Here is a 5606-nt window from a genome sequence, read left to right on the forward strand (position 1 = left end):
ATATGTGGGCCATCGGGCATTGCGCCGGGACGGCGTGCATGCAGAGCTGTGCTCCACACAAGCGCGGCACTATGCATGATCCTCAGACATTTCATCAGCCGGCCTCAGGCTTGTTACGCGGGCAGGGCGCCTGGGGCTTGTTATTCTCCGCACCGTGTTGCATCATGGCATTTTTTGGGCATCAGCCTCTCTTAATTGGTACAAACAACAGGCAATTGTAATGGCAGCTGTGGAGATGTTAATATTGTAGCAGAGGGGCAGGGCATGTTCGATCAGGCTGTGGGGCATGGGAGTTTTAGGGGCTTCTATGATTATGTTATATCATGTTATATTTCTTATGTTAAAATCATGAAAGTGGCCAAGGCGGCATGCAGGAAGGATAAAAAGTCTTATGGAAAGGGGCTCCAGGACCAGTAATTCTTCATGGTTTTCCAGTGTGGGCTCTGTCTCATCGGGCAGATGTGGTGGCCTTCATAGAAGACGCGCTGTATTTGCAGTTGATTTAAGTATATAATTTTTAAATGTCATGATTCTATAACTAACGTATTGTTAATCTACTCCAAGGTGTCTGAGTCCTTCTATTAATAGCGCTCAGGGATGAAAAAGGTTTTTCATGCAGGGGCTGAAAAGATATGGGGCCTTCTTTGGGCTTGTATAAAGAAACATTAGATAGGTAATGATGTTTTTGCTTGACGGAGTGTCACTGGCATTTGTATTCTCGCCAACAGTATTAAATTAATTTGATATACAGATGGCAAGGGCAAGCAGGGCATGGCAAGAAAGAGCATAGAAAATGCAAGTTCTGTTTCTGAAGGAAACAAAAGTAGTGGCCACTTTCCCATATAGAGCAGGTCTTATATATTGTTTATATATTATTTAGGCATGATAACAGTACTATACAATATAAGACTAAGAACAAAAAGTTGAAGATATAATGGAGAGTGGTGATTCTTGTGTAGTAATGACTGAGTGTGATTGGGCATGCATTAGAGCTCAGTGTGGCAAATTGTGACTTTAGGCTATAATAATGTGAGAACTGTCATATAATGGTTTGAATTAAAATAGATGGGTGTTAAAATGGATGCTGGTAAGTATAAGGGTGGCAGCACCAGAGTATATTGCTTTTGAGATGTTGTGTAAGCTATTAATGGTTTTGGCAGGCGTTGGCAGGTTCCGAGGCGCTCACCACGAGCAGAAAAGAAGCACGAGGCAGAAAAAAAAAAAAATACGCAGAGAATAGAGACTCCCCTTGGTTAGAACTGAAGGCAGGACACCGAAGGCATCTAATTAGTGTCTGGATATCTATCTGACGGCCTCATCATCATTAACAGCTAGTAAAGGCTGTGTGATTATGTTGAACTATTGCTTTTAAGAATGTTTTAATAATCAGCAAGAGTGTTTTTGCAGAAGTTGGGGCGGTTTGTTCTGAGTGCAAACTACACGCTGAGTGTCTGTGTGTGAGCACAACTAGAAGCTGTTAAAAGCATCTGAAATCTAGGCAGGGCAGAGTGGTACAAACAGGGACAACGATGGTCGGAGAGAGAAAGGCAGGGCACAACACACAGCGGCCGGGGTCGGCTGCACCTCAGCAGACATGACGGCCTGTATGAAGATAATGACAAATATGGTACCGTTTGTGTAGTGAATAAAACTAGCTGGAGCCAGAGAGAGGCTGCAGAAGCACTCCTTTCTGAAAAAAGTCACGATGAGCAAAAAATTGATGCAAAGAAAGATCGACACCAGCATCTGCACAATAATGACCTTTTCGTTGATATGCGCCAGTAAGACAGCACCACCAACCACTGAGTTGTTACCAGCCATCAGTTTTCTAAGAAAAATGCACAACTTGTCAAGATTATTGTTATTGTTGTCAAATTTAGATTCTTATCACAAAAGACCAAACGCTTCTATAGCATTGTGGCAAACCTTTCCAAACACGGAACAAGCATGAAGACTTTATAGGAGCAACAAGGATACAACAACAACAGCAGAGTGCAGCTAATTAAAATTTGCTCACCCCATTGTTGTCATTGCCACATTGTGCTAGTCTCCCCCAGTGATTATGTTGTACACCAATCCAAGTTGTAGGCGGATGTACACAAATTACCATTACTGCTGTGACTTGTGAATACACAATACACAGTTTAACACTACAATGCATGCAATGGATTTTACATTTTAATCTGTTTTGCCAAGAGTTTCACAGTTCAGTCTCTATATTGTTGGTCCCTGGTCAAGATATATTATTATTTATAATATTATTTACAGAGATATAAAATTCATGAATAGATGGACAGACTTTTTTTCTGAGCTGGGAACACACTGGGGTTTGGTAACACAGGTCCAGGTCCAGCCTCCTCCAAACAGCAATAGACCATTAGCACATCCCATATCCAGGTGACGGTCACCAGCTACCTCTGGACATTGAAGCTACGATCCATCAGGACAGGACAGTTCACAACTTAGTATCAAGATCTGAAAAAAGGAATCATGGTGGATTGTCTGCTCATATCAGTACCCAAGAAAAGAACATGTTAATTAAAAGATAATACATAATTTGAAACCATGTACTGGAAGAACCAGCCATCTTCAGCAGTGGGGAAAAGCAGATACAAAGGAGAGGAGAACCATCCAGACTGATGTGTGGAAATCTGGAGGCACCAACTTTCAGTTAGAGCAAAGTACTGTGGTTGCGGGAAGTGGGAGGTGCTGGCATCCTGGTGCCATGAGCCTTTGCTAGAGTGATCTGCTGTAGTTGCTGGAAGTAGATAGCAGGGAGTGCCATCACCCCAGTGCTGATGCTTTCAGCTGGCATAATAAACTGGGACTGGTGAGGTTGGAAGATTGATCATCCTCGTATCCTGGTGCCAAATGCTCCAACTAAAGTGGGCTGCTGTGGTTGGTGAAAGGGGACAATTGCAAATACTGGCATCCCAGTGCCTGAAGCCCTGGTCTGAGAAAGCTGCTATCATTGCTGGAGGTAGACGGCTGTAGGAGCTGACAACATCTTTAGCTGACATGAGCTGCTGGGACTGGTGACTGGCAGACCAGTGCCAGGAGCACTTGTCTAGGCGGTCTGCTGTGGTTGCTGGAATTAGACAGCTGGAGGCACTGTCATCCCAATGCCAAAGGCTAACATCAGCTACTGGGACTGGTAATCATGGGAAATGGAAAATCCTAGCATCATGACTAAAGTTGATTGTTGTGGTTGCTGGAGAGGACAGCAGGGGTTGCTGGCATCTCAGTGCCAAGAGCAACTGGTTAGTTTAAGCGCCTGTGGTTGCTGGAAGTAGGCAGCATACCAAGTTCCAGAGAGTCCAGCTGACATGAGCTGCTGTGCAAGGGGCACTGGCATTCTGGTACCAGGAGACCTGTTTAGAGCAAACTACTTTGGTTGCTAGAAGCAGATGGCACAAGTATCTTGGTGCTAAAGGCTCCGGCTGACATGAGCAGCTGAGACTGGTAAAGTTGGGAGACAGACAATCCTGGCATCAAAAAAGCCCTGACTAAAACCAGCTGCTGTGGTCACTGGAAATGAACAGCTGGGAAGGCAAGCATCGTGGTGCCGGCAGCCCTGGCTAGAGCAAGCAGCTGCAGTTGCTGTAAATAGGCAGCAGTTACTTTTCATGATCCTTCATTGGCAGCGTGATATACCACTAAGGCTTTTTAGAGACACGATTAACTCAACAGTTGAATTAAAGATGTCTAGTATATTGAGGAGAGATTAGTTGAGTGGGATACAGACCATGTAGAGACTTTCTGCAAACCGTGTAGGGGTGGTGGTGGTGTGAGTGTTAATGTCAGTGAAGGTTTTGTTTCCATTTTTTCTTTTAAACATTGTTACATTACATCATTGTTTCTGAAGTAGGTAGAATGCTCATAAAACTTGACAAAGTAAATTAATGACATTGATATCAAATATAGATCACAGCAGTTGTTTATTGGTAATAAAGTTGCCATTTTATTAAGTATGACATATTTGCAGTATGACATAGTGTAGTCAACATAATATAGCACTCAATATGAAGGGCAGAGAAAAGACGAAAAATGTACCTCAAATGATGCAAGAACACAAAAGCAGTTAGACCTTAAATTGTTGCTTAATTAACAATGCAGTTACAGTATAGTTCTTGGTAGTGCTTAAGTGAGTACCTTCTCTCCTAGCTCTACCAACAACTATACCCTTTAAGAATCGTCACAGCATTTATTGTTGCACTAAGTCAGGCATGTACAAAGTCTGGCCCACGGGCCAATCACAGCCCGTGGTCAGATTTCATGCGGCCCAAAGCTTTATTTTTTATAATATAATATTTATGGCCTCATTACTCATAACTCTGTGCATTTGTATGTAACTTTTATTGTTCTTCATCTTTAAAATGTTAGTATTGGCCCCTGGGGCATCTTCACGTTGTCAAATCTGGCCCTCCTTAAAAAAAGTTTGGACCCCCCTGCACTAAGTCTTTCCTACCTACCTTGATTGTTCCCTTCTCTGTAAGTCGCTTTGGATAAAAGCGTCAGCTAAATGACTAAATTTAAATGTAACTGTAGAGTTAGGTTCTAAGGTTTGGAAATAAAACATTCAAAAGACCAAGTTATGGGATTGCACACATATTCATTAATAATGTGTCCATGTGCAATTCCTCTGTTACAAAATATTATTATTATTTGCCTTGTCAAATATTTCTTTTATAAAAGCCAAAGCAGGCATAATTTTTCAATGCATGAAAAAAGGTTTCATCCCTGAGGCCATAGATAAGAGGACTCAGACATCTTGGAGTAAGATTAAACAAAATGTAGTTAGAGTACCTGACATTAATGAATAACATAACATTATTTTGTATAACAGCAGTTTCTATGAATGGAGTCCACAGCTGGATGGACAGAGCACAGCTGGAAACCATGAAGATTACTGTTCTGAGCCCTTTCCATGACGACTTTTTATCCCCTCCTGATGCAGCTTTGGCCACTTTCATGATTTTAACATAAGAAAATACAATGATAATAACCATAATCAAGAAGTAAAATTGTTGTACAGCTGACCTAACATGATCCTGCCATCTGTGCAACATAAATATCTCCACAGAGCACGAGCTGTATTGTTTGTACAAACTAAGAGAGGCTGATGCAAAGAAGGTGGAGAGAACAACAATGCAGGGTACAGAGCTGAGGCCGTGAAGATGAGGATGCCATGCATGTGCTGCGTGTGGAGCACAGCTCTGCATGACGCAGGGGCATGCAGATGGCTATATATCGCTCCAGGGTCATTGCTGTCAGAGTGACTGGTGTGACTCTCATATAAAGAAGAACTACAGCAGAGATAATGACACACATCCAAACTTGCATGGTAAATCCAAAATTGTTCAGAGGGAGGATATCCGACATGACTAACATCAAAACTATCAGACAAAAGTGTAACACACATAAGATGTAGCATGCAGTTGTGTAGAAGCACTCCTTTCTGAAAAAAGTTATGATGAGCAAAGAGTTGATGCAAAGAAACATCATCACCAGAATCTGCACAATAATAACCTGATCATTGAACTGCACCAGTGAGACCTCACCACCAACCAATGAGTTATTGTCAGCCATCGGTTTTCTAAGCAAAT

General features: G+C 42.2%; 1 pseudogene; it reads right to left on the reverse strand.

Annotated features, from left to right (window-relative positions):
* Window positions 1–4673: 4673 nt before the first annotated feature.
* On the reverse strand, window positions 4674–5265 carry LOC104919847 (odorant receptor 131-2-like; annotated as a pseudogene).
* Window positions 5266–5606: the final 341 nt, after the last annotated feature.

The sequence above is a fragment of the Larimichthys crocea genome, unplaced genomic scaffold (genome assembly GCF_000972845.2).
Source record: "Larimichthys crocea isolate SSNF unplaced genomic scaffold, L_crocea_2.0 scaffold686, whole genome shotgun sequence".
Classification (NCBI taxonomy): domain Eukaryota; kingdom Metazoa; phylum Chordata; class Actinopteri; family Sciaenidae; genus Larimichthys; species Larimichthys crocea.